The 27,952-nt window shown below is 32.8% G+C and overlaps 2 protein-coding genes across 2 annotated transcripts in view; one reads left to right on the top strand and one right to left on the bottom strand.

The window, feature by feature from the left end:
• Nucleotides 1-4,398, top strand: part of LOC132752387 (uncharacterized) — a 28,566-nt gene extending 24,168 nt beyond the window's left edge. The window contains exons 15-16 of the mRNA XM_060742704.1: nt 1,997-3,055; nt 3,653-4,398. The gene's annotated coding sequence lies outside the window, so the exon portion shown is untranslated. The remainder of the gene's footprint in view (nt 1-1,996; nt 3,056-3,652) is intronic.
• Nucleotides 1-27,952, bottom strand: part of LOC132752390 (uncharacterized) — an 81,134-nt gene that overhangs the window by 41,456 nt on the left and 11,726 nt on the right. The gene's annotated exons all lie outside the window — the stretch shown is intronic.

Consider the following 27,952-nt stretch of genomic DNA (forward strand, 5'->3'; position numbering starts at 1 on the left):
AACGGCACGTTTTCTTACAGGCGCTTGCCGAGGGTATTCAGCCCTTGTGATAATTTCTAGTCTAAGAACAAGTGATATAGAATATTCAAAGAACAAGAACATTTTCTTGATAAAATTGACTTTTGAAGACAACAACAACAAAATATATGGTAACCCAACAGGCAAATTCATGCATTTTCATGCCGACGTCAACTTAACTGGTCGCTGGCAAATTGACTTCTCTTATACATCTGCTTTTAAATCAGTAATATTACAGAATCTAATGTATTGTTTTTTCAAATCGAGGTAGGTTTTCTCCGATAAATTTAGTCTTAACTGCTTTTTGCATATAACTATATAAAAACTTAAGAATATGAAAATGATCCCAATCCGTTTGTTTCAGTAGAATTATGATCAAGAAGATTACATTTTTATCATGTGTGAAATTTTTGTTACGTTTAAAGACGTTTTCGGTAGTTTTTGTACGCATTGCAATGCGCATCCAAGAGAGATAATCACGGGTAATTAATCTTTAAAAAGGAAAAAAGTTGAATAGTACTCGGATAAGTGTATTAAAAGTTGACTACAAAACAAAACAAATAATGAGTAATTATTACAGAATAAATATTTCTTAATGTTCAGGAGGAGATCGGGTCGAAAGAACAAAAGGGTCGTTTAGACGACATCGGAAAATAGATCTCTCCTACCAATAGTATGACAACATTGATGATGTTTCCGCGTACGTTATCCACTTACTAGTTGTAGTGACGTAAATGAGTTGACACTTGATTACTGGAAAACAAGTGGACAAAGAAGTTTCAAATAATACATTTATAAAAGTTGAATAAAAACAAAAATAATATTCAAGAAATGTTCCAATTTTCATTTTTTCATTTTTTTCTGAATACTTGCTTACTGTTTTCAATTAAAAAAATGAAAATTTTATGAAAGAAAGGTTTCGATATTTGTAATAATTTACAGAATTCATGTTTATTTTGTCTCATTTTTTGTTCAGTTTAGGAGCTTGAAAAACTCAAAATTTAAAGAAATATATTCAGATTATCATTTGTTACATACATAATCAAAGTTATCTTTGTATACAATTGTGCATGTTGTGTGTGTTAATCTGTTCTAAACATGATTTATTTTTAAATACACTGTCTGGCTATTTTGCCTGTTTATTAAATACGGTCACCATGGAAACTGCCATTTTACAAAAAAAAAATCCATCAGGTCAAAATATGTTTTTCTAACCATTTTTGAATTGATCATTAAATTTTAATTACAAAAATAATAAAAAATTCCATGAAATAATTATTTTTTTCTAAAACTGTAGAAAATGTCTCCAAATTAATAAGCCGAAAAGTTATTTAGTTAAGTTTAGTAAATGAGTTATCTACATGTACGTAAACAATGAAGTATTTTTTGCGCCTTTACAGTTTTAAATGAATACATGTATTGATCTCGAGTTTTTGTGTCATATGACAAACGGAAAACCGACTGTTCTTATGGTAAAGTCCTTCCATGAAAACAAAATACTCTAAAGATATATCAATATTTCCATTTGTTTCATTTTCAAATGGACAAATGAATGTGTCGCAGGTTTAATTTTATAATAGCGATCATAATAGACACAATACATGAAAAACAAGAATGACAACATTGCGTTCTCAGAAGGTACATGATAACCTCATACGGTATTACAAATGGTAAATCACATTTTGTAATATTCGAACAGGATCCACACGATAAAATTATCTACATGGATATTACAATGCTTGCGAATAACTATAAACCGAAATCTATCTATGTACCCAATAATTTTTAATGATTTTTTTTATTATTTTTGTAGAAATGATCAACCTTTAAGAACATGAGTCGTTACGCTTCAATTTAATTAAACATCATAACCATAACAATAATAATTCAATACTAAATAAAAAAGTGCTTTTATGATATTTGCTTATTGGTATCAATTTCTGCACGCACTGTACCGTACTTTTTATTATGTTTCCAGGTGATAACGATGAAGAGTTAGATCCATTTCTCAGTTCGGGGAAAGTAAAAAACATTAAAAAATTAATTGAATCAGGGAGGCTGCCAAGACAAAGAATTCTTGATGAAATGTGTCAGATATTTGGGAGGGATTCCAAACCGATTAGAGTCACGTGCAAGGCAATTTGTGAACATATCAAATCAAAACATGTCGCTATTGTATATGTTTGGGCTGCATATACAATTCAAAACCCGCAAAGGATAACTTTTGTAATAACTGTGAAGCACAAATCAGAAGATGACAAAAGTACAAAACCTGTACGTTTAGATAAATTAATTGCATATTCTTTCGTCAAACAATATGTCGGTGATTTTAGTTTAGAAGGTCTCGAGGTAATTAAACAACACACCTCAGCTTCAGAATTAGATGAAGAGTCCTATCAAAGCCTTCAGAGCTGCATTTCAAAACACTCTGAAGATTTGATGAAAAACCACAAGTACTTGTCAATAATATCTGCATGCTCAAATCGGTCAAAAGGATTTGGTTCTTCATGGAATTTGCTGCCAGAAAAATGTATTGTCCTTTACGTCCAGAAAAAGAATTACATTCCAATCGATGAAGAACCATTTGAAAAGTGTTATGGCGACATTGCTGTCGATGTAAGAGAGGGGGCTTTTATTCCCTTTGGACGTACAGCTGGAGAAGAACTTGATCCTGTTACGATGGGTTGTCAAATACGAGGAGATCTTTATAATGGTCAATATGTCGCAGGTACCCTTGGCTGTTTTGTAGACCATCCTCAATTTGGAGTTTGTGGATTAACATGTGCACATGTTCTTTTAAGTCCGTGGGAACTGGTGCAATTGAAAACAACCTATAGCGGTTCCTTGAAGTGGCCATTGCACGATATGTACAAAAACATTTATCAGCCTGCAAATCAGAATTCATCAATAGGACACACCGTTCACTTTATCTACGATGAAGGTTCTAGTACAAAATCTGGAATGGAACTTGCTTTGTTCAAAATAACAGACAGGCAACCAAAGTCTGCAATTTTTCCAGATACGACAGATATTTCGGGTATTGACTTTTTTGTATTTATATTAACATTGGTTTAAACACACTTATTTAAGCTCGATAAGGAACAAATTCTTGCAATTTACAATAATCACTTTCGAGTCTTTTCCTGAAATCAGTACTGGTGTCATATGAAGGGGATATTAACATTGAGTCTTACATCCCAATTTTATTAAAACCTACCTTCAGTTTACTTTCATTCTATTGCTTATAAAATAAAGCATGCTAGATATCAACCATTATTTAGATTTATGTAATTTGTTCACTCTTTCATTATTGGAAATGTTTTTTATCAAATGTATGACAAAGTGCAAACATCAAAATGCATTACCATTATATTATATTACATATTACAGAGCTTAAAATTGAAAACACACTTTTATATTTACATTAGAGACAGCACGCTCCATAATTTAAAGTCTGATTCTATAGATCTCTAAAATGAAATGATACAAATCTCAGTGTAAAACAATTTTTCATGATATTTTAAATTTATATTATGTATTATCTTTATGCTGTGCAAATAGTTTCAGTTAAATTGTCTAATTTAACACTGTAGAAATGTTCTTTATTCAAAGTTGTTGCCAACTTTCTTTACAGCATCAAGCGTAAATAACATCAAGTACGACAATTGGCGCATATGTAGCACAGACAGGCTGAATAAGAAGGAAAATCTCGTGATAAAATTTGGATCCAAAACCGAGTTCCGTTATGGAACTATTATGTTTGACAATACCGCAGTTAAAGTCCTGGATAGCTGTCTGCTTGCTTCAGGATATGCAGTAATAAAACTTTTTAAGCAAATTGAAGTAACAAAACACACACACCTTGCTTTTGCTGACCCTGGCGATTCAGGGGCCCTTGTGTTTCTTGCTGAAAACAATTCTCAGTATAGTTGTTTAGGGATTTTAGAAGGAGGTACAACATACGGAACAGTAGTCGTCACTCCAATAGTTCCCATTTTGGAAGAATTGAAAGTACATTGTTTGAAAAGTTTTGAATCAGAAACAAATTTTTCTCATATGAATAACCAGATTCAAAGCATGCATGGGGATATGCAAAACATAAAACGTGATTTACAGTCTGTTCGCCAGGACATAAGAAACAACATTGATAATACTCGCCAGATAATCGCACAATCTCTTCCTAATAATCAACAATAGCGATGTTACAATTTAAACAGTTTCTCGTTTAAAAGTTCTGCAAGTATATATTTCATATTATTTCCTTTTATATACGCCAGGAATATATTATCCTATATATCGTTCTTGTACCAGGAGAAGTTAATACTGAACATAATTATATATTATACTTTCTAAGCTTTAATTGTAAAACTAAAGAACTATTTGAAGGTCTGAGTTGTTTGTCACATTTCTCATACTAGTTTGCTATTGCAAAAACAGTTCCGGGTTTACAATGTTTATCGCTGATGCTTTCTAAGATTATTTTACATTTTCTTTGCTTGAAATCTTGGTATGATAAGACTTATACGAGTATTTAAATACTTTAACAACTACTACGGATGCGATAACTTAAAATATGCTAACTTTTAAATTTCACCACTGAAAATTATTCTTGACCCTAAATTCGAGGTTAATGACAGTGTTTTTGTTAGGCTAAATGCTAGGTAGTTTCGAAGGCAGTATTGTTGTTATTTGGCTGCATAGCAACCGTGTCTTTTATGACGCATCGAATTCAGCTTAAAGCACGTTGTCCATCTATATAAAAGGGTACTATTTTGCATTGGACAAAACTGCAGCAACACAGGGACTGTATATTCCAGATCAGTGTAATCAATTGCTTTACTTATCTATCCCTCTCTATTACCCACATACATGTAGTTTCGAATTAACACTCGCGTAAAAAAGAAACACAGCGAATCAAGAAATAAAACGACGAAACCACTGTCCGACGTTACTGAATTTGTGTGAGAATGCTTCCCCTTCAATTAACTTTAGCTAACACTATTCTCAAATAGAGTTTCCCCGATCACCACTGCGTCACCTGTGCTGACTTTTGGACGAGTACATCAATTAATATACATTCTGTTAACCAGCAAATATTTTCAATATTTTAAGAAATGTTGTACAATTGTATGGAGAAACAAGTTGAAAATCGAATTTAATGTGAAAAGAGGGACAACTTAAGACTGTGGTAATGGTACTTGTAGTAGTGACTCGAGAGTCGAGATACGTTGACAGGCCGGAAATGGAACACTCTTTTACGATTTCCGCAAAAATAAAAGGGTTCCGGAGAAATGCACTCGCCGGGGGAGGGGATTAAAGAAATACAACATATTTACAATGGTAGGATATTGCGTCATCGCGCACCTGCTGAATGCTCCCACTCGGACCATTTTTAGCAGAAAATTCGTCGAGCCGAAGGTAAAACACGATTTTATTATTATGAGTATGAACAAATAATGTAGCGCACTAACGAAAAGCTATAGTCCTTGAGATAAATGAAAAAATATATAGATATATTTATTGCCTTGTTTAGACCTAAAAATGGGATATGTGTTTTTTTCTGAATGCTCCCACTCAGACTTTACGAAATTAGGTTGAAAACCTTGAAGTTCATGAAAATTATTGTTAACGTACCGGAGCATAAACCTATTTACGTTTACACATTTTTCTAAAATATTAGTACATTTTGTCTCAAGTTTGATTTTATTGACATACTTTGGCTGATCTGGAGGTTTCAGCTTTAACTTAATTCGGATCATAATTAAAACAACTAGTGTTTATAAGTGACGTAATCTGATATAATGTTATAGCTCTTACATATGCAGCCTGTCGATTTATGATATTATGGTCCAGTGCATTTTGTATATATCATTTGTATATATACACATGCACCCTTTTAATTCAATATCTTACGGCCCAGCGGCGCTTTTAGAATAAATACAAGTCTATTTATAAAATAAGTTCTCTGACAGTATTATTTATTATTTTTTATTAATAAATACGTCGGGTCAATCCTATATATCATAATTATTCAGCATTATATTACAACATCTATTAAAACATTTTCAATTAAAATTCTGAAAATAATTGTACTAGGAAAAGTTATATTACTATAATAATTATAATTATAAGTATAGATTTGTAATATCAATTATCGACTGTTGCGAATACGATTTTCAAGTCATTGCCGCCTGGTTTTCTACTTTTCAAGAAAATTTATGTAGAATATCCATCACTGGTTCTTTGTGTGATTTTTATACGGCATAATGAAAAAGAATCTATTACTCCTTACCACACCTCGTAATGCATTCTCCTGCTGTTCTTAAACTTAAAAGAAAGAGTCATTCAAAGATACATTGACAATCATGTTTGTCACATAAACGCTGGATTTTTGGTAAATGACAGAAAATCGAACAGAAAACTAGAAAATGACATTATAATCTTATATCCAGTAATTGTAGTTTGTGTATGGATGTATTATTATATAAAACGTGAAAAATTGACATAGTTACTAGCTTTTTGGCCCGGCATAAAGAAAATTGTAAAACACTCATTTTGAAAATTTCGCTGATTTTCATAAATCATTACTGGTAACATCCTGCATAGTTAGAATAAATCTGAAATATTTTGGTTTTTTTATTGTCTTGATTGGAAGTTACGTATGCATACATTAAATGTGTCATGTTAAATTCTTAAGTGAACAATCAGTATTTACGTTTTTAACTTTCGATTAGCTTTCATTTGAAGCGGTCTGTATAGAATAATCCTCCATTTACGTCACATCCGGTAAGGGAAGTAACTTCCTCGACGCTTATCGCTTAAATGAAGGGGTTTATACATGTATTGTGCACCAACGCCGCAGATGTCATATGGTGACTTTCAAACTTTACTGGTGAAGGAAGACCGAACAAGTTCCTCCGTGCATTATTTAAGTCTGCAGCGGGCAATTGAATAGAACCACCGACGTTCCGTAAGCTAGCTGGATACCTCGTTCACATGAAAGAATTCAAAAGTTTTGGCAGGATTGAAACCCACATGGCGAGAAACACGTGGTTTAAAATCAAGCACCTTAACCATTCAACTATCAATAGTCCATACAATAGTGGAATGTCACAATGTGCGTTGACAGTGCATGCGATTGAATAAATGACTCAAGTTATCTCTTTGTTTTCCAATTGATGTCAATCACCTTTTGGCGGATATTAACGTGCTTAAACTCACCGCAGGCAACTGCATCTTGGGTTTTGTCACCAGTTATCGCATCAGTCAAGGAGGAAGAAGTCGCAAGTGAATTTCATCACTTTTGAGATTTAAACCAATGACTTCCGGATAAGGATAATGATACTCTTCGCCCCCACCACTTTTCCTTGGAGTTATCAATCGCCTTATTTGCATAGTATTGCATAAGTTACGCCTGACACTTGCTTTTACGTTATAAGTGTATAGTAATTATTATAACGTCTATTCTAAATACCATTAAAACAGACTACACCGCTTGTTAAAATTGTTCCATTGAACAAATTCGTTCTCTTTCGCTGAGCCCAATATTGTTAAAGTGAAGAGGAGGGCCGGACTGTAGAAACCAGAATAATAAATGATTTCATAAGGACATAACACCCATTCTAAAAAAAGTTGGTTGAGTGCAGGCTATAAAGCATTAATAAGTCCTCTTTCAAAAATCGCCTTTCATCAGTACCTTTCAATTCTTTGGATAAAGATTTTCACAAAACAGATATCGACATGACGGAACTGGATTGTTTTCTATATATGTAGGTCCATAATTATCAGCCGTGTGCAAAATTTTTATATCATTCTCTTACCCCGCTATTCAAAAATGATCATTTTATTGTGCAAAATTACCAATAAGAATATATGAAAGTTTACGAGTATTTACCAAACATGGGTCATGCTACATAACATAGAATCATAGTAATAAATGCAATCGAACAATAAAGCTAAACAAACAAACAAAGATATAAATCAAAGTAAGACTTATTTCATATTTGGTATTAATCAATTAACATGACAAAAATATAAAAAATATATCAAAGTTAACACTAAAGATCATATCATAAAGTAAATACACTTTATAATGGCCTTATAATAAGTCTACTTTGGCCAGTGAAACATTTCAGACACAGTTTAAGTTTATTAGTGCACATGTCCCCAACCGTCCAATATAAAAATAATACATTTTTGGATCCAAAACGGGAATATATTGGACGGTCACGAGATACGAATACAGATTGTCGATTGGTTAGATTTATTAGATATATAATAATCCTGAGTATCATACAGCAGTCCGTTTATTATTAACAATTATAAAATCGGCATACATACAAATAATTTAAAACAAATATCCAGCAATGTATACCGCATAATAAAACTCCTAGATTACCACAAACAAATGCTTATCATCAAAATGTTCATGTATATGTTTAAGATAATGCAAAAAATAAAATATACAAAATAATCATTTAAATGAAACAGTAAAACCTTTGCAAAAGACCATTGGTTTATTCCATGATACAGTTTCAAATTACTAATAACCTTTTCAGGCTAATAGCCGGAATAACCGAAATCAAGACTTCTTAAGATGAAAAAAAATCTGACATATTCTACGAATACATAAATAATAAAAATTATTCTAAGAATATGTGTGTCATCCATGGTGTGTCCACGGAAATAGGTGTTCCGTCGGAAATACTCTGGTTTTTGCCTACATTTAGCCAAAGATCGTTCTATTGACGGTCATTTCAGGTCGCTCACATCTCGTTAATTCCGGCTATTCCTACAATTTGAACTGTATCCGGGTCATAACTCTAAAGCTATGAGAGGTATGAACAGGAAACTTTGTAGGTAGATAGATCTCATTGGGTAGAAGTGCAGTGCAAAAGAACCATAACTCTGTGTTGCCTAACTTTGGAGTTATTTTCTTATACTTTGAATTTTGTCTTTGACATAACTCTGACACTACAACAGGTACTTTTCTGTGTCCAAAACCTATTGGGGGATATCTCCCGGTTCAACCGGCTTTTATCTTTCTATCTTATGTAGCCTCGATTTCGGTTATTCCGGCTAGCCGGATAGCCAGGGATGAGGTGATAAGTAATTTGAAACTACATTATGGAATAAAACAATGGTTCTTTGAACAGGTTTTACTTATCTTCTCTTGCTAGCCTGTTCAGTCGGAACCGGACTACGGCTAGCCGGAGTAGCAGGAACAGCCAGAATAAACGAAAATTGTTCCGTTCCGGCTAACTTAAAAAACAACATTGAAGGCACATAACGCAATTTAGCATGTTAAAGGTACAGCACTAAATTTGTCAGTTTTAAAGGTACTGCAATACATTTTCTGAGAAAGATAAATATTACATTTCCAGACACAAAATTCAGATCAAATGTCAACAACAAAAACTTAATATGACTTTTTAAAACAAAAGGCATTTCCTTAACATTTGGAAATACAATATACATATTCCATTTATTTGAAAATCTTAAAGAACATTGTACACACAGAAGTAATAATGATTTCTTATATAGATGTCATGTTTAAACTGAAACTATATAACTTTTCTGTTATGAAAAACACAGAAATTAATTTCAATAAAAATACATATAAATCAAAACTGAAATAAAACATTTCAATCCTTTATATGGAAATCATAAGTCTTATCCCGTATGTGGCATTCTCACCTGATCTCCAAAAGATTGAGGAAACTCAAGGATACTCAAGATTTGCTGTGATGGTTCTAACCCATTCACAATACCTATCTGGTGGTTTTCTAACTTTTGATGACCTTCGAACAATACTGAGATCATCTGTAACAAGAGAAAAATTGTTACTATTAGAAACATTGGTTTCTAAATTATTATTTGATAAAATATCATTATCACGGGATCTATTAGATTGCTTTACACCAAAAAATAGAATTAGGGTTATCAACAGAAAAATAATACCTAAAATGTAAATTTGGAGAAACATGTTGACCCCTTAAATTTCTAGATAAAGATGACATGTATCAATCAATAGAGGACTTATCCTCACAAAAACATGTGAACTGTTGGATGGCTGCACCGGTTCAAATACACGGGGCTTGGATGCTGGCCTTCTATGTGGAGGGATGTACATAGGAATGTCACTTCCTGTACTGCAATCTGAGTCGGACTCCATTTTTCATATGATAAGAACTCTATAGAACCCATATGGGCAGTAGGTTTAGTTGGCGCTTTTCTGCTGATGTAATTCGGACAGATTCGAATCCTCTCAAGGACATTTTGTTTCATTTGGGGCAAAAATAATCTGTTTTACAAGCCATAGGGTCCTATCACGCCCTTGATGACCAACCTTATCATATAAACCTGTCAAGGCAATAATTCTAAAATAAATGAACTGGTAACACTAATTGAAAAATTGGAAAGCCATCTATTTCTACTTTTCTAAAAAGGACTTTCTCCTGTATAAAAGACAAGACTTATGCCTAATGTAAAATTGTACTGCCTTAACTTTTGTTTAATTTCCCGTTAATTTTCTATTAAAATAACACTATTGTTAGAAATATGTTACAATCTAGTAATATCGGGATATTTTTGCTAGGCTGAATTACACATTGCCTTAATTACACCTGCCTTAATCATTGGCATCAGCATTTGATTTTCCACACATGTAAACAATTTTAAAGTCATAGTTATTTAAAGCTTCTAACCAGCGATGACATGCAGCATCCAGCTTGGCCGAGGTGGTTACATATGTTACGGGGTTGTTGTCTGTTCGCATTAAAAATAATTTCCATACAAATCATTATGGAACAAATAATAACCAGACATACGTTACTCGAGTATTAAAGAACTGTATACTTTTATTACTTGGTCAACAGTTTTTAAATCTTAGCAAAACTAATACAAGAGACACTGTGATTTCTAAATTTGCTACCTTCATGTCCAAGCAATCAGTTTACAGAGCTGTGGAACATTACTCCAAGGTTCGAGTTCTTTAAAAACTACCCTTTCCCATCCAGACAGTGACAAATGTTGGATCTTGAAGGCATACAGTTTATTTTATTGTCTTTAATATTTTCACCATATAAGTAATTTGTATTTGTACATGGTCATTTAAGTCATTCTCCGCTGCAATTGTTGTTGTTGTCGATTTAATATGTATGAGGAAAGACATAACAAAACGTTCGCAAACTGCAGGTAGCGGAGATGTAGTTTTATATAAATATTTTCTGAATTATAAACGTTCTAACTTGCATAAGTCCTTCAAGTAAAACGATATTTGGATTTCTTTTTAACTGCATAAAAATATGTTTTACAACGCCTTCAGATATGACACGACTGTTCGATTATCTAATTTTATACGTTATTCGTACGAACTTTTAAAGATTCGTACTTTCAATACATGCAATACAAGGATCGCCTTTACAGAATGAACACAATCCTTTGATACTATTTTCATTTGTGTCACATCTGAGGAAGTCGTGATTATTTTTAACAAAGAACAAGTCATAAATTCCTCGCAGATTATTAAATTTATTCCCTGTCAAATGTAAAGAACTGTTTGCATTTGAAAATATGTGTGCCTCTACGACATGTATAAGCAAGAAAGTCCCATTCGCTGAAATCGATTTTATATTCACGTTTGAAGATATGAATTTACTCTTTTGGAAAACATAAATCAACAAACACCTTTTTACTAAATCAACTGTAATTATAATCATATTTTTCCCTCAGTGTAATAAATAAGGACAGAAGGAATCAATTTGATAAGTCTAAAAGATAACATAAAAAATCACTTGATATCTTTCTCGTCATCAAGTACTAACCATGTATGTGGCAACAAAAATCAGATCTAAATTAAAGACACAAGTATTCTATGGGTACCGATATGCAGGTTTGAAATCTTAACTTTTGCATCACATATCAGGCTTATGTTTGGTTTGACAAAACAATAATCAAACGTGTGAACAATTACATGTATCGTAAAATTAATTACCTAATTTCTCACTCAAACTGTTCAATCATGAGCTATTTAATTTTTACTAGAAGTGACTATGATGTCAACAACTTGTGTGCATACAAGTTTAGTGTCTGACAGATATGTCTGCTGCTGTCAAATGAAAACGGTAAATAGGAACAGATATCTTCATTTACATATTTTATTACTTAGCATAATTTCATACAACTTGCTATTACCTTTGAAAGTCCTGCAGATACACCATTTACTAATTGTGACAATGAATATTAGAAGCAAATAAATAATCTTAAAGCAGGTGACTGCATCCTGTTGGGTACTTCACTTCCATGTGATAATTATATGACAATCACTTCATTGGCAAAACCATACAGAAGAATGTGAGAGATGTTTGGCTAGGTTTGAGGTTAGATTCTTTGCTTTAAAAGGCTATATCCTATTTACAAAAGAGGGTTGCCTTTTTTCCAGGATGGAAATAAAGTTTCATTTTTTAAAATTAAGCAAAATTACACATAAATATTAAATAAAGATTAAGGTGTTCTGTTAATATGTAATGCATTTTTATAAAGATATAAATATCTCTTGAATGCTTAGAGGTTTAAGAACTGTTTTGTCCACGGTATATTACATGTATTACCTTTAATTAATTTGAAATCTTACATCAATGTTACCGAACATATGAAGTAAAAGGTAACTATCAAGTAGTAATAAATAACGTAATGAATTACGATAAGTTAATTATGTAAAATTAAAAATTTGAAATATGTTACTTGTGATATCTTTCATAGCATGTACTGCATCCGAAACAACCCTTGATGACACATTGCATGTAATGATAAACAACATGTTTAAATGCCTTTGTGTTTTTTTTTGGTATTCAGATCTCGCAAAACCCTAAAGTCTAATGGGAAAGACTAAGATATAAAACATAAGCTACCGACTTATAGTTCACTCCGCATCTGACAGGTTTTAAAAGTTTACACCCTTAATTGGTCTTAACATACTTGACAGTAACTACACGCTACGTCACAGCGACTGTGTAAATAAATGCATATACTGTAAATTAATCTCGGTAAAAAACACGAGTATATGTGGATCTTGTAAAAGTCGGTGGCGTCTGATGTTTACGGAATAGCATTCGCACAAATTAAGATTAAAATTCATTATACTGGATCATTTAAAAACGACAAAAGAATGTACAATAAATCCGTTTTAGCGATCGTATTTTTTATAGTTTTGTTTACTTACGATATTAATATCACAGACTTTTTTAAATTAATAAGAGCAAACTGACAATTTTTATTAGCGCTAATTATTGCACTGCCTGGGTTCTAATATTTACTCGATTATAAATGTCAAGTATTCTTGTTAACACAATCAAGTCCTAGTAGACTACAACAATCAAGTTTATTACCCCTCACTTTTTTCGTAATGCTAATTTCCCATAGGCCTCTGGGAGTTATTTTTTACTGTTCATGCAAGTGTACCACGTGACTAAGAATTTTGTACTGTTACATAGGTAGCAGTATTTTTTAAGAGGTCACGTGGTCTATTTCCTTAATAAAATGAAATAAAATGGCCGCCATTGTTTTCTCGATTAATTCCTATTTTCAACGTTAAACCCCGATAGGACATCAATTTCTCCTCTGGAGTCCCTATGACACTCATAAAATTTAGTTGTTTGCACCCTGGTGTGCTTTTCGCGCATAAAATATCTTTCTGCTGAAAAGTCAAAAAGTGAACATCCGTTTTCAACGGAAGTGATTGCAATGTAAATAGTTAGGCCTATGTGTCAAACTGGAACATGCAGACGATTTAAGCATGCAACAAAGGATTAGTTAACAAATTTAATCAGTGTAACGTTACAGATATGGTGGACATAGGATATCATCGTTATTTTGTCAAAACCATGCTAAGAATATTCTGGAAACAGAAGGATCAGATTGCACAGATCATAACTGTGTAAATGGGTTAGTGTTTTGTTTTTCTAAACAAAAACCTAGCTTATTGTATGTTTATGATTTGTAGATATCATCACTTGCTTAAAGAAAAAAAGAAAAAGAAAACTTCTCAAGTAGGCCTAAAGTACACTTAAAACTTAAAAGGTAAGGACAGTTTAGTTACACAGTTTTACAGTTTGTTACTTTTGGTTTATTTTTGTTACAGGTAGATTTAGTTGACAATTTCAGATCATCACAGTATTTTTGTTCGGGGTAATAAAATAAATAACACATGGGTTTGTGAGTAACAGTAAAAATATCATCCCTCGTCAAAATACTGTTACCCTCGGCTACGCCTCGGGTAACAGTATTTTCCTCGGGATGATATTTTTACTGTTACCCACAAACCCATGTGTTATTTATATAATGTATATGCGACATTTGTGACAGTAAACTGAGGACATTATATAATCGAGTTTTCTTTCAAGTTTCTTAAATATTACAAACGAATTTAATATGTCACTAACCTGATTATCTGTCTGTATTTACATCCATTTCATGAAATACCGGCCGGAAAAGAGCCGACGCATGTTTGTAATATATAGAACAGAGACTGGGTAAGAAGTATTTGTTGGGATAAAAGTTCGTCGGATCTTAAATTCCTGGATTGACCTACCCACGAAAACCACGAAAATTCGTGCCCCACGAATAATAATGATTTTACAGTAATTTGTAACGGCATTATTAAAATTGATAGATAAGTTTTTTGAACAATTTTGAAATACATATTCAATAGAAATTTAGGTTGTTTGCCATTGTGAGATAAATCAAATTTCGATGTTTACCTGTTACAGAGTGTCCGCTGGTAGTGGTCTTGACAAAGTGTGATGAAGTAAGCGAACTTTTGCGGACAAAGAAACGTCGTGTATTTACAGACAAGGCAGTAAAGAGATGCAAACAGGAAATGTTGGAACGGTTTCGATTTAAACAACGACTCCTCTTTCCGGTTGTCAATTACGTTAATGTAGATCTACAAGCCGATGCGCTTCTGTTAGGTTGTTAAGTTTTTGTTTTGTAAAATATCTTTTTTTCAATATGTTTATATCACGTGTCCGAAATGTAACAGGCCTATTTAAATTATGATTAAGATAAAAACATTTGAATAAAATAATTTAGTATTAATTTTGAAATAATCTAATGTATATCTTGTTTCTATTGTGTTGATTGTTGTCACCAAGTATGTGTTTCTCTGAAGTTATTACGTCGTTACATCCTAAAAATATAGAACAGTGAATGTTTTGACATTTATCAACAGTACAAACGTAATGGATTTCAAATACGCTTCCCGGAACAAGGCAATGGTTTTGGGAGATCCACTAAAGAGAATTCGGATTGGCAGACTATGAAAAGCATATTAAATATTTGTTATGGCAGTAGTAGGCGTGGGGAACGTGTAACAATATCGCGATTTGTGGTTACAGTATGATTAATTAATTTATTTTCTTCAGACCGGGCGGTCAAGGATAGCCTACGAAAGTACAAGCACTTATTTCCAGTAGGGTCCTTACCTCAGCAGACAATAGAGACAGCTATATGATACAAAATAATCCGGGAACTATTCCATAGCTCTTATTGGATAGATCCCTTGGTTCTTTTACATGCCCAGTGTATAGCACAGATGCATGCGCGAGGATTACCTGGGTTTCGTACCAGTATACCTCTAGGTAGGTCGGAAACACTGATAGTGTTTCTGAAAAATCCAAAGGGTGTTACCCAGGATTTAACCTGGAAGCTCAGGAGTGACAGTCAGCGGTCTAACCAACTGAGCTATCACGCCACCTGAGTTTTCAATATGAGCAGAGAGGTAGATATATATTGTTTCAGCATATACTATCAAGTAGACCTATATTCTGGAATCATTTCATTACAAGCCAAACAAAAACATATCTTTTAGAAACCAATTTACTTGATAGAATATGCAGAAATACGACTCGTCGCCATCTTGAAAATCCTTTAATGTAGCCACAAAACGCGCTACTGTAACAAGTTCCCTACGGTTGGATGCCGGGCCAGAATTTTTAAGCGCTAATACTGGCCATAGGACGTATTAAACGTCTTAAACCCTTTAAATGTAATAGCGCGTAATATACCTTCACAAGTCTTGAGGTGGACAGAAGTCGATGGGAAACAGGTGTATTCACGGGCATCTGAAGTTTTGCACCAGTTTTGACACATTGTGCGCTGTTTTTTCACCTTTCGCACAGATGCACAATTAAGCTGGTTTAAGTTGCAACCATTCAAGGGCTTGACAGAAGGTGAAAAACGTGAGGGATTCGATCCAAAATAATCGGACCCGGGAGCAACATAGATGCATTTCTGATAGAGCGCAGTATGTGAATCTTAGTGCGCTTTAAATGATCCCCTTCTCTACTTCTACAGCTCGTTAAAGACGCAATAAACTGTAGTGAAACTAATCGCAACTTTATAAAAGTTGGGGATTGAACATATTATCAATAATACCATGATGCATTGCATTTTTGGGTAACGGAACTGTCTTGATTTTACACTAAGCGTAAGTGAGTGCATCTTTGACGAATCACTTTTTCCACCCTTTTCATTAGGGACACCGTAAAACCCGTTAAGAAACTTTGCACAACATAACAAAACTTTGGTATTGAGAAAAATTGCCAATATTTTATACTGCAAATACGTTTCGGCTAGTTTTGATTGCACTGGTCGCCGGGTACAAAGTGTCATTCAAAGTTAGTGCAGCAACAGAAATCTTAATTGTTGAAACAAGTAAATTGTTGAAAACACGCAAACAAAACTCATTCATCAAACTTAATAACAAATAAGTTTATGACCAATAAAAATTAAAATTGATTGATCTATTTCAACTGCATTTATGGAGATGATTAAACTCGGGAAAAAAGAAGATATGAAAATCTTGAAGAAAGCGCAGGCTATCTAAGTTATTAAGCTCTTTAGCAGGACGTCTTTTCCTATTGGAAACAACGTAAATGTCGTCTTTTGAAACGTTATTAATAAGATTGTCTAGTGTTTCTTTTAATATGTGCTGTATATCTTTGGTTTTATCACTAGAGAAAATATTAAAATGCCAGTGATTCCCTTTCATATTGATAATATATCTGATTCAGTTGTGTAACGTGTTTTAGATGAGAACTGCTTTAAAGCCAGGTGACTGCAGCAGCTGCAAGTCGATTGCTTTACTTTGACGGAATTTAAGCCAGGTGTACGTGGATACCTGACTACCAGAAATAATACTTTAACATAGCAGGTTTGACATATACCCGATTTTATTTTCCTTCCATAGAATATTGATATGTTTATGTATTCAAAAATAAAATATTGTCGTTGCGCTAAACAAAATTGGCTATACCAATTAAGATACCAATTATAAATAGCAATTTGTTTTCTCTTTCTACATACAGTCGAACTTCGTTCGCTCGAACTTGGAGGGCCTGTGCAAATTTGTTCGAGAGATCGGTAGTTCGAGCCAACCGAGGTTGAACTATTATTAACTTGATCACATGCCTAACGGTTTTCTAGCTTCCATCGGTTGAATAATAAATACGTCAATATAATTGTTTGTCGTCGGATATGTCCTATTCAGAATTATCACCCAAGTGTTTTCAATTAAGTATTAACGGTACGCTGTGTTAATCTATATTCATGCATATTGTAATTGGTTGAGTTCGATTGGGCAATAAGACGAAACTTGTTGAACAATGTTCAACATATATTTATATATTTGGATTAATTTAATTTAAAGAAATAAATTAATGATTTAATTGTAATTGTTTTGGAACTTGTTTATTAGCTCGTTCTGGAATATTTGAGTGGTTATCCATGAACTCACAAACACGTGTGGTCCTAGTGGCCACGATTGATTATTGCTGATGCTCTCTTTCAATATAATCAGATGCTTAACAGGCATGCAATAAAATTCAGTATCTATTTAACTGTGTATAATTTTCACTTTCAACGTATTTTTTTTTTACTTAAAAATCACCCCCGTAGTCTTTACTTTATTAATATATTTACTATTGTAACTTATTTTAAAAAGGAACAGACCTATTTGTCATTAAAAATAGATTTGTATATTAAATAAAGGATGTATGATAAAACATTGACAAAAGATATTTTACGTAACCTTAATTATTCGGTCATTCAATGCTAGTATTTCTTTGAAACTAAGGCTATACCAATATTTTAATTAAAAATGTTTTAAAATGAAATTCTTTCATTTTGTCATGCTTTGACAAAGAGTATTACCAGGCTTATTTTGCAAATCACTGAAGCAATATTATTTACATATATACTACATATTTTGTCATGCTTTGACAAAGAGTATTACAAGGCTTATTTTGCAAATCACTGAAGCAATATTATTAACATATATACTACTGCGTTTCTTTTGTGTATTCGTAATAAATGTTAAATTTGATTACAAGGAATTAAATATAACAAGAAATGTCCCACGACACATATGCCCCCTTCCTAGCCTTTGACTAACATGATTTGTAATTTTGTTAGAGAAACTTGCCATAAATGGGTACATTGAAGTATTCAATTATGGAAAAAAGAAAAATAATGAAGATTTTGCCATTAATAGTTTTCAAAATAATGAGACATTTAAGGCCCCTGTGACCATGACCTTTGATCTGGTGACCCCAAAATTAATAGGGGTCATCAACTAGTTATGTCCAATCAATATGTGAAATATGAAGACTGTGTGTGATAAATATTAACAAGATAATACGCGGAAATTATATTATCATTCAAGGCCTCTGTGACCTTAACCTTTGGCCTAGTGACCCCAAAATCAATAAGGGTCACATTCTAGTTATGACCAATCAATATGTGAAATATGAAGACTTTGTGATGAATTGGAACCAAGATAATGAGCGGAAACCATTCTAACATTTAAGGCCCCTGTGACCTTGACCTTTGACCTAGTGACCCAAAATCAACAGGGTTATCTACTAGTTATGACCAATCAATATGTGAAATAAGAAGGCTTTGTGATGAATACTTTTCATGATAAATCAGCGGAAACCATTCAGACATTAAGACCCCTGTGACCATGACATTTGACCTAGTGACCCTAAAATCAGTAGGGTCATTTACTAGTTATGACCAATCAATATGTGAAATATGAAGACTATGGTTGGACATGGTGTGAAGAAATGGCTGTCTGCAACATATCCCGAGCATGCTCAATTGGATTAAAATCCGGGGACCGCGCTGGCCAATCCATGCGGACTATAGTTACCTCCTCAAGATATCAGTTTGTGATGTGGGGTCTGTGTGCACGGGCGTTGCCATCCATATGAATGAAATCAGGGACGACTGCGCCAGCATACGTGCGTACATGGACGCCTAAGATTTCATTGACGTATTTTTTCTGCCGTCAGTGTACCGTTTTCAATGTGTAGGTCCGTTTTCCTATGACCGCCTATTCCCGCCCACACCATGACTGAACAGCCGCCAAAACAGTCGTATTCTGCAATGCATGCTGGAACCAATCGTTCATTTTGACTTCTCCAAACTCTAGTCCGTGAAATCCACACAAAACATTGACTCATCTGTGAAGAGGACCGGGGTCCGTGTGACATGAGTCTGCGCCCATTGCAAACGCTCTTGAATATGGCGTTGTGTCAAAGGAATGCAAATTGCTGGCCTCTGTGACATCAACCCAGCATCATACAACTTGATACTATCAGTTTGTATGCTAACACGCACACCAGTTGCATTCTGGAAGGTCGAAGCGTTCGAGAACCGTTGGCGCCTGGCCTGAAGGACAATAAATCGATCCTGGGCTTAAGTCGTTGAAAGTTCCCGACCTACCGGCGTAGTCTTGCAAGACATTTCCAGTCATTAGTAATCGGTTCCACATCCTGTAGACAACGCTCTGGGATACCCAAAGTACATAAGCAACGTGCCTTTGTGCACTGCCTAACTCAAACATCCCAATACCCATGTTCATCTCATCTTCACTAAGACTACGTCTAACCTTTCGATTTGCCATAGTTTGAAAATTTCGAACATAGTTTTACAATTAAACGAGAGAAGTTTTGCTGCTTGTACACGTTTAAGTGAAAGCACATTGCCATAAGACACCAAATTTCCATAGGTATGCTTTTAAACGTGCTTGTCGTTCAAGGTGTACATGACAAATCGATAACTAAGTACACGATTATGAGGGCCTTGCACAAGTGTATCGTTAGCGGAAATATGATTTTAATAGGATTGAAATATGCAATGTTAAAAAAGTGATCCTTAGCAAATTTGGGTTGTAAATATATCTATGTTTTAATGAAGCAAATCATATTTTGTTACTTTAATATCTGTTACAAATTTTTACTGACATTGTTACTTGATTAAAAGCAGTTAATCATAACATCGAATCTAAAAATATAATAATTTTAATCTGGTAGCAATCAAAAATTTCTAATTCTAGTGACTACATTTCACCCTTAAAGTGTACGTTGTTAAATCAAACGTCTATATGGCATGTATCAACATTAGGAAAACAGGCAATGCGTGTTGTGTCAATGTCTGATGTACTTATAAGACTTAATTGACAAGGCCCATGTTGTATTTGATATTATTCGATTATTCCTAAATATTATCATGTTTATATCATTAAAGTCTTATTGAAATATTGAATCATCTTAAATTGTCATTATTATAAATATGTCATTACAGTAACTACTCGTGGTAGTTCCTGGTATTTAAAGGAATATGTAAAACAAAAAGAATTATTTTGCTTTGAATAAAGTTAAATAATGTATTTGTTCAATATATATTTTTTGAATGATATGCATTTTGAAACATGTTTGACATTCCATCTACTTCTGTCTACGTAATGAGAAGCAAATCGGTCTAGAGGATGTGAAAGAATGTTTGACAATCCAAAGACATAAATAATAAGCAAATTATCACCATTATCTAATATTATCAATTAATTAGAGGGACATGGCTGTAATTAATTGCGCGCCTTTTTAGAAAAAGTCACAATTCTTAAGTGCATAGACTATAATTAGATTATATTGGATGTGTCAGCTTTGATCAACTCTTTATAATTTGATAAACTCTAGGTATTGCTGTTTTACACATTTCTTGTATTAACCCGATTTATACAACCTCCCGAGACGATCAAACGGTAATGCTATATGCCAAATATCTTAGTTGTGGGCATTGTATTTATTTCACGCAAATTTTTACAAATGTTTTCCTGTATAAAACTATAGAAAAGTGACAAAGTCGGACAAATTTTAACACCAAACCTTTGTTTTGTATGATATTTTGTAGAAATCCACGTGTTTAAAAAAACTACTATGCCAGATATTTATGATCTTCGTACATGTCAATGTTTACTCAGTGAGCGCCAAGAACGAATCAATTTTTGATTTTAGGGGGATCATCTATTTTGTCGAATGCCATTTATTAAATATCTTAGTCTTTATCAATTAATTGTTTCCGGGATGGGACAAGTTTTCACCTAAGTGACATGCATGATCTTTATACATATTTTTCATGGTCAATATATTTTTGTAATAGTTTTATCGGCACGGCGTAACATGTAGCTTATCACAGCACTAGCATTTGTTTTTCACATTTACATGCATTCACCTCTTTAAATGTAAATAACCTATGCGACCAAATGGCAGTACACTTTGAGTTGATGGCTTTGTAGTTTCGGAGATTAAAAATGACGAAGCTATGTAAGTAACATTATAACCTACGTCTATGTAATGCTATATTTGATTTAAGGGTCCTGCTTTATGGAACTTTTATGTAGAGGTTCATGTTGTTATGCCACATGCAGGTCTTGGCTTTAACGATTCACACAAGACTTAAATGTTTTTTTATATAGAATACAACCCCGCGTCGGAGTCTATTTTGGTAAAAAAAACCATCATAATGAAACCACGTGCTTTATATCTATGTTACGATGATTACAATGTAAGAGAAGGGGACTTTTGTTCAAAGATGGCATAGTTTATAGCATTTTGAAGAGATCAACAAGTGATTTCTTTAAGCTTTGGACTCCTAGGAAATATTTCAGGAATTTATTCCAATTTGACCGACTGTATCAAACTGGAATACATTTTCATGCATATTAGAATGGTGTTTCAGTCCAGAAATTTCATCTGGCATTAGCGGTGCCGGATGAATCACCGTTATGAATAAAGTTGTAATTTCATACGCTGTTGTAAGGGAATTGTTAAGGGTGTAATGACATAAATATCCATGTAAAATTGTTTTATTTAGGAAAAAGTTAAAATATGGTGGAATATGGTAGAATACGCAAGAAAAATATTTGACCTATGCTTATGCTTTTACTTTCCAAAAACGTTCATATTTCTTGAATACTATTAAAGTTTCCAAAAAGTTACAGTCTGGTCAATTACCTGAACCTATTTTTTCTTCTGAAATGTCAATAATTTCTGCATTATGATAAAAGTCATTAAGAGTTGTGTTTAAGTACATTCTATTAACACTAATACAATCACCAGACATACGTTACTCGAGTATTAAAGAACTGTAGACTTATATTGCTTTCAAGGTATAACCTATTTCATATATGTTTTACTTCATCTTCATTTTTGTTGTGTTGTTTTCAGCGCTTTAAAGAGATATCAAGAAATAAAAAAATACATATTTTCTTTCATTTGTCAAATATGATCATCTTTACATCTCTTATCACATCTCTTTTATTCAATATTACATATAAGCACGCCTGTGGATTAATGATTATTTTCATAAAAGAGAAAAGGAAAATATATTTTAAACTAAAATATTGCAAAGGGAGCAAAGAAAGTAATTTACATATTGCAGACGGTCCACGCACATTACCAAGTAAAGGGGTCAAAATATGCAAAAATAGCTCTTATTTTGTTAGTCAAGCAGTGCAAATATGGTATTAAATGCTACTAAATCATATTTGCGAATGTAAAATTTATTACCTGAAATTTAATCATTTCTTTAATCTTTACTTTTTCCCGGGCCAAAACATTAACCTTTTTGATCCCCGACTTAGGTAAATCTTGTTTTAAAAACAAAAATTTTAAAAACTTAATAAATATTTTTTTAAAAAGCCTTTAAATGTAATTGTTTTTTTTTAAGTAAAAGCTTAAATTTAAAAATTTTTTAAAAAAGATTGACTTTTTACGATAGAGATGGACGCGTACTGGATTTTGGGCAAAATTTAAAAGGAAAGAAAACAAAAAATCATTTTAAAAAATAAAAAAAGACTGCCCAATTTTTTTTGAAATTACCCCCTTATTTCAGGAAGTTTATAATCTTTTGGGGGTTTGGGGATTTCCGTTTGACGCTTTGCCCGAAAAAAGGAAAACCCGTTTTCGGGCGAAAAATATCGATAAAAATACTGACTAAATAAAAGATGACAGGTATTGAGTTACCGAATTAATTGACATTGTTTATCATACTAGATATTTATTCCGAACAAATTTTGCCTGTGAAAATGATTTAATAGCGAGGTAACTCAGGTTAGACGGATAAGTAAATATGTTATGTTTCTTTTGAAATGCTGCAATTATATTGATCAAACAAGTTTCAAACACTATATATCTATACAAATATGTTTATTACAACTTGTTCTGTTTGTTCTTTTACCTAATGACCTTACATAAAGACCAAATTGTAGTCAACACTAATTAAAGCCTTAACACTGTTAAATGATGTTGTTCGATCAACAGTTTTTTAAATCTTAGCAAATCTAATACAGGAGACACCGTGGTTTGTCAATTTGCGACCTTCATTCCAGGCAATCAGTTTACAGAGCTGTGGAACATTATTCCAAGGTTCAAGTTCTTGACAAACTGCCCCATTTGCCACCCAGACAGCGTCAAATGTTAGATCTTCATGGTATACAGTTCCTTTTATTGTTTTTAATATTTCACGATATAAGTAATTTGTATTTTACTTGGTCATTCAAGTCATTTTCCATGAAAGATTAAATGCGGAAATTGTTGTTGTTGTCGATTTAATATGTATAAGCGAAAGACATAACAAAACGTTCGTAAACTGTAGGTAGCGAAGATGTAGGTTTATATTAATATTTTCTGATTTATAAATTTCTAACAATGCAAAAGTCCTTCAAGTAAAACGATATTTCAATTTTTTAACTACACATGAAAATATGTTTTACAACGCCTTCATATATGACATGACTGTTCATGTATCTAATTTTATACGTTTTTCGTACGAACTTTTAAAAAAATGTACTTTCAATACATGCAATACAAGAATCGCCTTTACAGAACGAACGCAGTCCTTTGATACTGTTGTCGTTCGTGTCACATCTGAGGAAGTCGTGATTACTTTTCACAAAGAACATGTCATAAATTCCTCACATATTATTAAATTCATTCCCTGTCAAATGTAGAGAACTGTTTGTATTTGAAAATGTGTGTGCCTCACCGACATGTATAAGTAAGAGGGCCGCATTCGCTGAATCTGAAAAGAAATGTTCGATTTTACATTCACCTTTGAAGATATGTATTTACTTTTTGGGAATACATAAATCAACGAACACCTTGTTAACATATTAATTGTAATTGTAATAGAATGTTAACATTTAGATTTTTTTCTGAAGGTAATTAATATAGAATCAATTTGATTTGTCTAAAAGATAATACAAAATATCACTTGATAATCTTTCTGGACTTCAAGCACTAGCCATGTATGTAGCAAAGATCATATCTAAATTAAAGACACAAGTATTCTATGGGCACCAATATGCAAGACTGAAATCTTTACTTTTGCATCACATATCAGGCTCATGTTTGGTTTGACAAAACAATTATCAAACGTGTAAACAATTACATGTATCGAATAATTAATTACCTAATCTCTCACCCAACCTATTCTCAAGCCTTTAGATCATGAGCTTTTTAATTTTTACTAGAAGTGACTATGATGTCAACAACTTGTGTGGTGTGCATACAAGTTTAGTGTCTGACAGACATGTCTGCTGCTGTCAAATGAAAACGGTAAATAGGAACAGACATCTTCATTTACATATTTTATTACTTAGTATAATTTCATACAACTTGCTATTACCTTTGAAAGTCCTGCAGATACACCATTTACTAATTGTGACAATGAATATTAGAAGCAAATAAATAATCTTAAAGCAGGTGACTGCATCCTGTTGGTACTTCACTTCCATGTGATAATTATATGACAATCACTTCATTGGCAAAACCATACAGAAGAATGTGAGAGGATGTTTGGCTAGGTTTGAGGTTAGATTCTTTGCTTTAAAAGGCTATATCCTATTTACAAAAAGAGGGTTGCCTTTTTTCCAGGATGAAAATAAAGTTTCATGTTTTAAAGTTAAGCAAAATTACACATAAATATTAAATAGAGATTAAGGTGTTCTGTTAATATGTTATGCATTTTTATAAAGATATAAATATCTCTTGAATGCTTAGAGGTTTAAGAACTGTTTTGTCCACGGTATATTACATGTATTACCTTTAATTAATTTGAAATCATACATCAATGTTACCGAACATATGAAGTAAAAGGTAACTATCAAGTAGTAATAAATAACGTAATGAATTACGATAAGTTAATTATGTAAAATTAAAAATTTGAAATATGTTACTTGTGATATCTTTCATAGCATGTACTGCATCAGAAACAACCCTTGATGACACATTGCATGTAATGATTAACAACATGTTGTCATCAATTTTGGATTTGTCGCATACAGGAATAAACACAGCTCCTGACTCGCTTCTAAAGGTTGTTTGCAGGACCTTTTGTATGTCATTCATTATTCCTTCTGGCGAGTAGAATATCCGAACTGTGGCTAAAATATTTTTCATTTGTTAAACATATATAGATTATAGTTCATATAGTATTAGAATTATATATAAATTAAGGGAGCATTGCGATGGCTCCACTTAATTGGTATATAATTCTAGTATGTGAACTATTTTCGGCTTATAGTTCAATCTGCCCTTTTTGTTGATCAATTTTATGAAACTTAACCAAAAGATATTATTTAAAGTCAATTTAAAATTTTAAAAGGGACGGGGTTAAAGTTTTTTATTTGGGGGAAAAACTGCTTACACCTTAAAAAGGACTATTACAATTTTTCGAAAAAGGTTTGAATAATCTAACATATATAAATTGAGTGGGAAAAAAAATTGACTGGGCATGGCAGACTAATTAAATTTTCATGTAATAGGAAGAAATGATGATGATTTTTTTCAGAATTGCTTTCAGAAGGAGAAAACAATATAAATTGACGCAGTTCCTGAACATGCAATGTTCAGCTCCTGATGAAAAAGGTACATATTTTTACTGACTCAGCTGTACTAGTTATTTTGTAGCCCAACATGTTGTGTGCTAGTGCATTTTGCTATATTCTATGACCGCCCTTCATTAATTCTAAAAAAAAAACAAACAATATCTATGTAATATCAGCTTGAAAATATCGTTGGTCGAACTATTGAGCCCATTCATTTGGTAAAAATTGTGCGGTGTTGCGGGAAAGCACCATACGTGCTTCAGTTTATTATTTATAATCATTTGGTACAATTGGAATAATATAAACAGGACACAATTTTTAAGCATTTAAAAATTATCTTGAGAATCGACCATTCCAGTAGGTGGAGTTAATTCTCTTGGAAACTACCATATTGACCACATAATTGTTCATTAAATAATTTAAATAATTTAATAATAAAAATTTTGCACACAATGTATTCCATGTTTTTACTGTAGATGTATTCGTTACTGTTTTGTAGTATGTTTACATGTGACAATGTATCTGTTTTTGTATAAAATGTAAAAACAATAAAATATGATTAAACAATAATAGTTCACTTAATTATTCTGATTAATAAATATTCTTCACATTGTCAAAAGTATACAGATAATTAATTGGAGCTAAAAATTGGCAATCTTTGGGCGATGATTAGATGAAAAGTACAGGAATGGGGTAGAGTGAACTATATTTTTGTTCATACAATACAGTAGTAAATAATCTATACCTAATGTACTAACGAAGGTTATATCAAATCACTGGATTAGTCCATGATTAAGCTAAAACTTAGGTAAGTAGTTTTGCCTCTCGAATGGCGGTATATTAAAACGCGCCGTTCGTCTGTCTGTGCGTCGTCACTGAAACAACTTTCGTGTCTGGACTGTAAACGTCATGCTTTGAACAATTTTAAACCACCTTGTCATAAACTCAACCACATCCGGATGATGTTTCGCGTCCAAGACCTTCCTCAAAGGTCAAGGCCACACTTACAATTCAAAGGTTCACATTTTCACAATTCTTTAAACACTCTATCTGCATATACTTGATTGCTTTACAGAAAAAAGATAATTTTGTCCCTGGAAATTGTTAGATCACAAACCTGAAATACTAGTTTGATGTTTTTGGGTTTTTTTTTCTCGGGCTATTTTTTTCCCTTTGATACTTGTTTTTTCCGTTTAACAAGTTTTATTGTGTTTTTTGCAAAATTTTTTTGCTCCCCACGGTAAATATTTTTTTGTCACACCTTTAAATGAATCTTTTTAAACGCTGGGGGAAAAAATTCCCCCAAAAAGATAAAAAAAGTTTTAAAATAAGCATGGTTTCCCTGAAATTTTATAAAAATTAATTAAAAGATTTTGAAAAATTTAAAACAAATTTCAAATTCATCAAAAGTTTTTATTTAACCTATAAATATTTTCATTGAAACCCAATTTTTAAAAAATTTAATGTAACTTAAAAAGTGACTTATAAACGCTACTGTTTTGGTTGGTTGAGTTTTACATTACAAATACAGAGTTTATTTAAAAGGTCACATGTCCACGTTTTCGCTACACTGGTTTAGAAGACCTCTATGCCCCTCCATGCATTATTTCAGGCACGAGCGGGCATTTGAGAAGAACCACTGACTTTCCATAAGCTAGTTGGATAGTTCTTCACATGAAATATCGGTGAGGGGGTGAAATCAAC

Source organism: Ruditapes philippinarum, unplaced genomic scaffold (assembly GCF_026571515.1).
Source record: "Ruditapes philippinarum isolate M1 unplaced genomic scaffold, ASM2657151v2 ctg239_1_1_1_1, whole genome shotgun sequence".
Lineage (NCBI taxonomy): Eukaryota > Metazoa > Mollusca > Bivalvia > Venerida > Veneridae > Ruditapes > Ruditapes philippinarum.